Below are 11,662 nucleotides of genomic sequence, written 5' to 3'. Positions count from 1 at the left end.
TATACTAACAAATAAGGAGTTGCACCTACTGAAGTACGGATAGTAGTGCGATAACCCAGCAACGCAAATGGTAATTTTTCATGCCATTGCCTGGAACCTTCTACCATTTTCCGAAGTATCTCCTTTATGTTTTTGTTGGCTGCCTCAACTGCTCCATTCGCCTTGGGACGATATGGGGTAAAATTGCGATGTGTAATCTTAAACTGTTGGCATACCTCTTCCATCAAATTGCTGTTAAGATTAGCACCATTATCCATGATGATCACCTTTGGGATTCCGAATCGACAGATGATATTTGAGTGAACAAAATCAACCATTGCTTTCTTGGTCACCGATTTGAAGGTTTGGGCCTCAACCCACTTGGTGAAATAATCAATGTCTACCAGAATGAACATGTGCCCATTGGATGTTGCTGGCTCGATTGGTCCAATGACATCCATACCCCAAGCAATGAAGGGCCATGGTACTGACATTGTGTGCAATTCCGATGGTGGAGAATGAATCAAATCTCCGTGTATCTGGCACTGATGACATTTGCGCACAAAACGGATACAATCTCGCTCCATGGTGAGCCAATAATAACCTGCTTGAAGAATTTTCTTTGCCAGCACATATCCGCTCATATGTAGTCCGCAGACTCCCAAATGTACTTCGAACATGACAGTCGTAGCTTGTCTAGAATCTATGCATCTTAACAATCCAAGGTCTAGAGTTCTTTTATACATAACTCCTCCACTTAAGAAAACCCACTTGCCAACCATCGAATTATTCTCTTTTGATCCCCCGTGGCTTGCACTGGATATATCCCCATTCTGATGTACTCTTTGATATCGTGGAACCATGGTTCGCCATCAAGTTCTTCTTCAATCATATTACAGTAAGCATGCTGATATCGTAATTGAATGTGCAAAGGATCGACAAAGGATTTGTCCGTATGGTGCAACATTGACGCTAGGGTAGCCAAAGCATCGGTGACCTCATTATGGACCCTTGGAATATACCTGAACTCTACTGATCGAAACCGTTGACAAAGATCATGCAAACATTGTCGGTATGGTATGAGCTTCAAATCTCGTATTTCCCATTCTCCTTGAATTTGATGTACCAGAAGATCTGAGTCTCCCAAGACCAAGACTTCCTGGATATCCATGTCTGCAGCTAGCCTCAAACCCAAAATGCATGCCTCGTATTCAGCCATATTATTGGTGCAATAAAACCGAAGCTGAGCCGTAACAGGATAGTGATGCCCTGTTTCAGAAATAAGCACAGCCCTTTCATATTGGCAGCTCCATCAAAGAAAAGTTTCCAGCCTGGTTTTTCAATTTGCTCCAGTTCATCAATATGCATCACTTCTTCATCGAGAAAATAAGTTTTCAATGGCTTATACTCATTATCGACCGGGTTCTCGGCCAAATGATCGGCCAATGCTTGGGCTTTCATCATAGTCCGAGTCACATAGATGATGTCAAATTCTGTGAGCAAAATCTGCAACTTCGCAAGTCTTCCTGTAGGCATAGGTGTCACGACCCGAACCGAAGGGCCGGGATGGGAACCCGATGCCTTACTCAACCGAGTACCAATGTAACATATCTTTCTTATCATGTTATCATGAGTAAATGAGACAGAAAACCCGTTATGAGATAACAAGAATAAAATATAAGGGAATACTCAACATATGAAGACCCAACATGATATACAAACTAATATATGTGACATAAAGGCCTATAAGGCCGACATGACCATTAGTAAACTCGAAACATAGGCCGATAAGGCCATACAATTATCCATACACCTGACATATGTCTACAAGCCTCTATGAGTACATAAAATCATAAAGGTCGGGATAGGGCCCCGCCATATCAATTAATACATATCCAAAGCATACTGACCAAATAGGTAACTCCGGAGCAAGTGGAGTGCACCAACACCTTCGTTGAGCTGATAGCCTACTAGGAGGACTGTCAACCTATCAATCGGGACCTACGGGCATGACACACAGTATCCCTAGGCAAAAGGGATGTCAGTACGAATAAAGTACCGAGTATGTAAGGCAGGAAAGCATAAACAAGAACAGTAATGTAAAGAGAGAGATAGAGGAGATACAACATGTAACATCTGAGTGCCTTTGGGGGCTAATGACATGAAATGCATAATACATATATATACATGAACTTTTTAAAAACATTCACCTCTGTGGGCATCATCATCATCATATCATTCCCGGCCTCAAAGAGGACTCGGTAAAAATGTACCCAACCATCATAAGGCTCGGTAGAATCGTACCCGGCCACATGGAGCTCTGTAAACCCAACTGATCAGTGGTTGCACAATAGGTGCCGTACCCGTCCGACTAAAGAGCGGCTCGGTAGAGTAAAATATATACTATATATAATGCATGCTCGACTCATGGAATCACGTTCTAACCCTTTCGGAGTGATGTAAGGTCATTGCACCTTCGATTAACATTATGGACATCCCTACCATCAATATGAACCTTAGTGGGATTTAAGGATCATACACACTTGTTTAGAATAACTTTATAAGTAAAGAACAACATGGACAACCTTAGTTTCTAGGAGTAGATCCATTATGAATTAGCGTACCGTTTATGTTCATGTCACTTTAGATCATGCCAAAAGAAAGAATTAAGTGCCTTAACATACCTTATATATTCTTCCCAACCTCAAGCTATGCAATTTCACGGCTCCTTAGTCTACAATAAGATAAATGACACTCTCGTTATCGTTTAAGCGTTGTAACTATTATGTATCGACCACAACCTATTTTACAATGAAATGGACAGAACCTCCCCTATATATATGACTTCACACTAGTCAAAACAATCACAAACAGCCCAACCTACCCCTATCACTTCATACACAACACGACAACCATAATAGTGTCAACCAACCCGAAAATGTTACAACGAACGACCAACAAACAACCTTGTCATTATGTGGTGTTTATCCACAACCTTCCTCCTCTCAACTCCATAAAAATAGTAGTAAAAGAGACAACCCAATACCAACAAGAAACAGCCCAAAAATATTCCCACAAGTTCATCAACTCAAAAATAATTTTTCAGTTTACTTAAACACGTTTCGACTTGTCTTTTCTTTCAAATTGGGAAATACAGCCAAAAGTACATCATTATACCTCTTATCCAATAAACAAGCCATGAATTCAACTTAAAAATAAGTTTACAATCAGCCAACCATTACACAAGAACAAACAACATACCATTATTTCGAAACTAGTTAGGTCTATTCTTTACGATCGAGTTACAACTCGCAAACGCATAGATAATGGAAGGAGAAGCATAAACTTACCTTGTACTGAGTATAACCCACGAAACCTGGTCCTTTTTCATCAAAAATAAGTTCCTCAACACGGCTACAAGATGGAGAAAGAGAAACTAGCAAGCTGTCCGGACTTTTCAGCACTAGAATCGCGTCGTAACACCCGGAATACCCTAGGGTTTGTGTGGGATTTTTGGGGAGGGGTTGAAGGGTTTCAATTAGGTTTTCTTGGTCTGAAAGATAGGTGAAATAACTGAGTTTATAATCCCTTAAAATTTCCCTCTTGACCGACTTAGTTGAGGCTTCTCTTTTGGCAAGTAGGTGATGCACCTACTTGTCACCTACTAGCTGCGCGATCTCGCGAAAATGCCAATATCTCTATACTCCGAGATTGTATTGATAAACGGTATAATGAGTTGAAACCTAGACTCATAGATCTTAAATTTCATATGTAGATAATCCCTTGATTCAAAATATGTTGGGAGAAAAGCTCAGCTACATTTAACCTAAGTTTCAACTCATTTTTGAATGTAACTTGTGATGACCTTTTCCAACTCTTGTTCCACAACTTGCTTGCCTTCAAAATGTAGAAAGTGAATATCATACGACTAAAATAACTCATAGAATAACCTCCTTATCATGTTAAGAACCCTAGTCTCACCCCAAAGTACATGTTATAACATTCCAAACTTATCGACTTTTGACGAAACTTTTTTTCTTCAATTGGTTTTGCTTCTAAGATTTCCAACCCTCTTGGTACTCGTTATTCATGATCTTAAATATTTGTAACCTCCAAGGTAACATGATTAACTTACTTTATTTTCTTCCAAATATAATCTCATTTCCGAGCTTACATCAATGACTTACGACGTACTCTCACATATGAAAACTTGGGGTGTAACATCATTCCCTCCTTTGGAACATTCGTCCTCGAATGTTGACTAATGTGCTTATCAGTTTCATAAACTATGGCTCTTACGAATACTTTAATGCTCATCTTTCCATCTAAGCAACATTTTTGTGAATAAATCCAAATGTTTGGGCATTCCCCCCTTTTAGGCCTCTTTGTCACACCATGACATGTGGTTGGAATTCTTCCAACATCATAACATTTGATACCTTATGTCATGCAGTATGTACGACTGTGTCATTGTATGAGCGCCTAGTGACTCGTCTTCTCTTTTTCCTCCATCTTTTAGCCAATCTCTAAGCCTCACTTTATGAACATACACAGAATTATGACAAGCTGTCCCTCTAGGCATCTATATGTGTACTGATGTCTTTCGCCTGGTACTTTATCGAACTTAAGACTATTTCTATCTCTTGTTTCATAGCCTTGTATATCTATACTTATGGATTTACTACATCTAGGTTGGTTATACTATACCATAAAACTTACTTTGGTTTATTATTACCGAGGTTTGTTACCCAACTCCAGGTTACTCTCTCGCTGCTTATCCTATATGTATAAATCTAAGTCCTTTAGTGCTTCCTCATTATTATTCATCTAAGAATAACAAACAAATCTCATCTCGTACTTTGGAACTTGTACCTATCTATTGTTTATTCACCTTAATGTTGATCTATAATCTATCACTGATAACTTGCAACCTCTTACGTAATACACTATCACTAGGGCTCACATTTTATCGGGGAACATATGAAGTGATTTTCCTGATCCACCTAGGGATAATACTATACTTCAATAACTGTATTTCATTGCATCCCAACGTGATTCATCTTATGGGGGTATTCTAATCTCGTGCAATTGATGAAATCCCTTTCTCGTTAAATCATTACTCAATCAAAGGCCTAAGCATCATCCTCTTATCTATAACAATTACACCCTTATTCTACTGCCAGGGCAGCATTCCATCTTTTCTAAATGCACCTAATCTCAGACTCCTCTGTGTTCATTTAGGTTGTACCGAGCTTTTTATTACATATGGAAATCATCAGCTCCTTTGTTTTGATGGGTTTAATCCCGAGAACATACATATTCTCGTCACCTTCTCACTCACCTTTTCATATCCTTACTCCTATCTACCTAAAACCTTGTTGCTCTACAATACTTTACCTTAGGACCAACACCGATCTATCTATACTACTCGCAACCTTCCTTCAACTTGCTAGAACCATAAATTTCCTTGCGTGCCTTCTCAGTTGTCCTTAAATGTAAGCAATTACTTTTGCTGGTCGTTCTATCACTTATTGCATGAATACTTGGCTTGTCTTTTTGCCCACGAATACTATAATTTCCTATACCTCATATGATCTCAAACATCACCTTTGATGGCTTTTTGTTTTTACCATTCATTAGCCATGATAGGTGCCACTTTATTATGGAGTGTATACAATATTGTAGTGAGACTGTTGTTACAGGATCATTTACTCTTTAGCTCACTATGCTTAGGTGGAAACCTTCTTCCTTATTTCCTCAGCTGGTCTTTCATTGTAGTACTTAGGGAGACCTTCTGGCTCTTGTAAAGTTGCGAGCTTGATATATCGTACACCAGAAGGTAATTTTCATTATTCTTACTCGCCTATAATAATCCTTAGTTACATAAATTTATGCCTTTGTGCTCGTAGGGTTACTTCTAAGCTCAAATTTTTATTGTCTCCTTAGTGGCACTCTCTCTTATTTTTATAAACCTTAAAAATGGTACCTTTAACTGCCTCAACTCCTATCTAAAATTTTTTCAACTGATTGTGATCTCGTATCTGCGAGATTGAATTCACTATGCTGCAATTCACTACATTTATCTTGCATGATCTATTGATTTATCTGTGACCTTTTGTCTAGCCATAACTGGGCTCTTCCTGAATCAACTACAAATTACTCGTTGGTCCATTCTCATATATATATATATATTCTGCATAATCTCTCTTGGGATATATCTTTTGTCTTAACTTATCTCTCGTCACTAGCTCCTAATGTATCAAGTGTCCATTCACACTTATTTATCAATAACATCCTGGCCGAAAACTTTTACTGCCTCTCTCCGGTGTCGTGCTTGTATAATGTTCTGGAGTCACAACATATCTGCAGGAACTGAATAAATGCAACATCATCCCTTTCTCCTTTTTACCACATTCTTTCTTTACCATTCCATAGTTAACTGAACCGCTTAACTCCGACTTAATATCATATCACACCATATTCCCTCCTTTAGGGAGTACTAAGATTTAGTACTACGATGATCTACCTATAGTTGTTTTACCTTTTCATATTCGGCGTCTTTTCACATTATCAATGAACCTTAATCACCTTATGGTAACCTTCTGTACCAGGGATAACTAAATTTCTTACGCACGAAGGTGACACCTACGGTAACTGGCACACTTAGTCCCTTAAGATTAACTCTGCTCAGAGTGCTTGCTTTAGGTAATCGACTTCCTAAATGGCCTTTAAAGGTTATTCATCTGTTGTCTATTCTATTATTGTTGGAGCATGATCTTTGAAATTCTCACGATGTCGACCATTATCAAATCCTCCGGTCCCTAATTCATGTTCGGTTTTATCTTGTTCACCAGCCCATACTGATTTTTATTACTCTGGGGTCTAACCTTTCCTCCTGATAATCACGTTGAAGTCACCAACTCATTTCCCAAAATAAGGATATGACTTTATGGCTTATACTCTTTTATTGCCTTAAGGCTTGTCACCTCTTGTATTTTCCTTCACTTGACTATAGACTCTGTCATCGTGTCATATTTTGATTTATTGTTATCACCCATATATCACATCTTACTCATGATGCTTCATTTATTTTCTTCTTATTCTCCGGTTAATATTTTTTTTGTCTATCACTTTATTCTGAAAACTTCAACAAAAAGTTCTTTCCCTATAAGCTCCCCTAGCTTCATCTCACTGGCTCTTGGGAATGCCTAACATTCTTCTTTCTTCTTTTTTTTTACTCGGGGCTAGAGTCATACTAAGGTGAATATTTGTCCCTTCTAGGATCCCACTGCCTATCTTCTGAAGTTTCTGAATATTCCAGTATTTGTATCTGATTGTACTACTCTAGAGTTCACCACCTGGGTGTCTTAGAAGGAGATCTATTACCACATTTGCACCATCTTTCAGAAACGTTAGTTAATGATAACAACCTATCTACAATTTTTGGGTTACTCTAACTCCAACTGGATCCTGATATCCCATCTTTCTCTTAAATAATATATGTTAGCTCCCATAGAACATAACAGAGATGGGTGTGGCCAATTGTACTTACCTCTGTCATTGATGAAGGTACCAAAATGCTTATATTTCTCTGTCTGATTTGAAAATATTGATAATCTTCATTATCTGGGTGCCTCGTACCCCTCTTCACCTTACTTCTTTTACTTGTTAAAACTTGTATCTAGCTTCTGAATTCCTCATAGATTTTCACCATATTCGTGAATAGATATCCGTGCCTTAAGGCTCCTTATTAAGAAGCATACACATCTTAGTACACACATGATCTATTGAAGACCACATATTTACTCATCATAAGCATGATGTGAAATCGAGTTCCTTTGACTCAACTCTTCCACATCCACATGCAATCTCTTACCAACTGTCTTTGTGGATGTAGGTATCATTGTATTACAACTAAAGTCGAATTTAGGAGTTTGAATTCTTACAACTGAGCTCTACTGCACGATCTAGATTAAGAAGAAAGAGTGACAGACCTAAATGCCCTGTAGCCTCCTGCTTATAAGTGTGGTGCACAACACACCCATAAACAAGACTCTACTAGACACGGCTTGTAGACTCCCTAGGACAGAACTGCTCTCATACCACTTCTGTCACGACCCGAACCGAAGGGCCGCGACGGGCACCCGGTGCCTTACTCAACCGAGTACCAACGTAACATATCTTTCTTATCATGTTATCATGAGTAAATGAGCCAGAAAACCTGTCATGAGATAACAAGAATAAAACATAAGGGAATACTCAACATATGAAGACCCAACATGATATACAAACTAATATATGTGACATACGGGCCTATAAGGCCGACATGACCATTAGTAAACTCAAAACATAGGCCGATAAGGCCATACAATTATCCATACACCTGACATATGTCTACAAGCCTCTAAGAGTACATAAAATCATAAAGGTCGGGACAGGGCCCCGCCATATCAATTAATACATATCCAAAGCATACTGACCAAATAGGCAACTCCGGAGCAAGTGGAGTGCACCAACACCTTCGTTGAGCTGATAGCCTACTAGGAGGACTGTCAACCTATCAATCGGGACCTACGGGCATGACACGCAGCATCCCCAGGCAAAAGGGATGTCAGTATGAATAAAGTACCGAGTATGTAAGGCAAGAAAGCATATATAAGAACAGTAATGTAAAGAGAGAGATAGAGGAGATACAACCTGTAACATTTGAGTGCCTCTGGGGGCTACTGACATGAAATGCATAATACATATATATACATGAACTTTTTAAAAACATTCGCCTCTGTGGGCATCATCATCATCATATCGTACCCGGCCTCAAAGAGGACTCGGTAAAAACGTACCCAGCTATCATAAGGCTCGGTAGAATCGTACCCGGTCACGTGGAGCTCGGTAAACCCAACTGATCAGTGGTTGCACAATAGGTGTCGTACCCGGCCGACTATAGAGCGGCTTGGTAGAGTAAAATAGATACTATATATAATGCATGCTCGACTCATGGAATCACGTTCTAACCCTTTCGGAGTGATGTAAGGTCATTGCACCTTCGATTAACATTATGGACATCTCTACCATCAATATGAACCTTAGTGGGATTTAAGGATCATACACACTTGTTTAGAATAACTTTATAAGGAAAGAACAATATGGACAACCTTAGTTTCTAGGAGTAGATCCGTTATGAATTAGCGTACCGTTTATGTTCATGTCACTTTAGATCATGCCAAAATAAAGAAGTAAGTGCCTTAACATACCTTGTATATTCTTCCCAACCTCAAGCTATGCAATTTCACGGCTCCTTAGTCTACAATAAGAGAAATGACACTCTCATTATCGTTTAAGCGTCGTAACTATTATGTGTCGACCACAACCTATTTTACAATGAAACGGACAGAACCTCCCCTATATATATGACTTCACACTAGTCAAAACAATCACAAACAGACCAACATACCCCTATCACTTCATACACAACACGACAACCATAATAGTGTCAACCAACCCGAAAATGTTACAACGAACGACCAACAAACAACCTTGCCATTATGTGGTGTTTCTCCACAACCTTCCTCCTGTCAACTCCATAAAAATAGTAGTAAAAGAGACAACCCAATACCAACACGAAACATCCCAAAAATATTCCCACAAGTTTGTCAACTCAAAAATAATTTTTCAGTTTACTTAAACACGTTTCGACTTGTCTTTTCTTTTAAATCGGGAAATACAACCAAAAGTACATCATTATACCTCTTATCCAATAAACCAGACATGAATTCAACTTAAAAATAAGTTTACAAGCAGCCAACCATTACACAAGAACAAACAACATACCATTCTTTGGAAACTAGCTAGGTCTATTCTTTACGATCGAGTTACAACTCACAAACGCATAGATAATGGAAGGAGAAGCATAAACTTACCTTTTACTGAGTATAACCCACGAAACCCGGTCCTTTTTCATTAAAAATAAGTTCCTCAACACGGCTACAAGAAGGAGAAAGAGAAACTAGCAAGCTGTCCGAACTTTTCAGCACTAGAATCGCGTCGTAACACCCGGAATACCCTAGGGTTTGTGTGGGATTTTTGGGGAGGGGTTGCAGGGTTTCAATTAGGTTTTCTTGGTCTGAAAGATAGGTGAAATAACTGAGTTTATAATCCCTTAAAAGTCCCCTCTTGACCGACTTAGTTGAGGCCTCTCTTTTTGGCAAGAAGGTGATGCACCTACTTGTCACCTACTAGCTGCGCGGTCTCGCGAAAATGCGAATATCTCTATACTACAAGATCGTGTTGATAAACGGTTTAATGAGTTGAAAACTAGACTCATAGATCTTACATTTCATATGTAGATAATCCCTTGATTCAAAGTATGTTGGGAGAAAAGCTCAGCTATATTTAACCTAAGTTTCAACTCATTTTTGAATGTAACTTGTGATGACCTTTTCCAACTCTTGTTCCACAACTTGCTTGCCTTCAAAATGTAGAAAGTGAATATCATACGACTAAAATAACTCATAGAATAACCTCCTTATCATGTTAAGAACCCTAGTGTCACCCCAAAGTACATGTTATAACATTCCAAACTTATCGACTTTTGACGAAACTTATTTTCTTCAATTGGTTTAGCTTCTAAGATTTCCAACCCTCTTGGTACTCGTTATTCATGATCTTAAATATTTGTAACCTCCAAGTTAACATGATTAACTTACTTTATTTTCTTTCAAATATAATCTCATTTCCGAGCTTACATTAATTACTTACGACGTACTCTCCACTTCGCCAGTCTTCCTGTCGGCATAGGCTTTTGAAAGATATACTTCAATGGATCCAAGCGTGAAATGAGGTAAGTAGTGTAGGATGACAAATAATGTTTCAATTTCTGTGCCACCCAAGTTAGGGCGCAATATGTCCTTTCCAGGTGAGTGTACTTAACCTCATAAGCCGTAAACTTCTTGCTAAGATAGTAGATGGCCTTTTCTTTCTTGACGGTGATGTCGTGCTGACCCAATACACAACCAAATGAATTTTCCAGGACTGTTATGTAAAGAATCAAAGGTCTCCCTGGTTCTGGTGGAACCAGCATTGGCGGGTTTGACAACTATCCTTTTATCTTGTCGAATGCTTCTTTACCCTCATTAGTCCACTTGACTGCGGCATCCTTCTTCAGCAACTTGAAAATAGGCTCACAAGTTGTTGTGAGCTGAGCAATAAACATGCCGATGTAATTCAATCTCCCTAATAGACTCATCACTTCAGTCTTGTTCCTCGGAGGTGGCAATTCTTGGATGGATTTGATCTTTAACGGGTCCAACTCAATGCCTCGATGGTGACTATGAATCCCAACAGCTTTCCGGATGGAACACCAAATGCACACTTGGCAGGGTTAAGCTTAAGGTTGTACCTGCGAAGCCTCTGGAAGAATTTCCTCAGATCCCCGACGTGGTCGGCCTGATGCTTTAATTTTATGATCACATCATCTACGTTTACCTCAATCTCCTTATGTATCATATCATGAAACACAGTAGTCATCGCCCTCATATAAGTTGCCCCAGCATTCTTCAAACCAAATGGCATTACCCGGTAGCAATAAGTTCCCCATGGCGTGATGAATGTCGTCTTTTCTACATCTTCTTCATCCATTAGAATCTGATGATACCCAGCATATCAATCCTCAAAATATCTTATC

This window comes from Nicotiana tabacum, chromosome 1, assembly GCF_000715075.1.
Source record: "Nicotiana tabacum cultivar K326 chromosome 1, ASM71507v2, whole genome shotgun sequence".
NCBI lineage: Eukaryota > Viridiplantae > Streptophyta > Magnoliopsida > Solanales > Solanaceae > Nicotiana > Nicotiana tabacum.
This window is presented reverse-complemented; position numbering follows the sequence as displayed.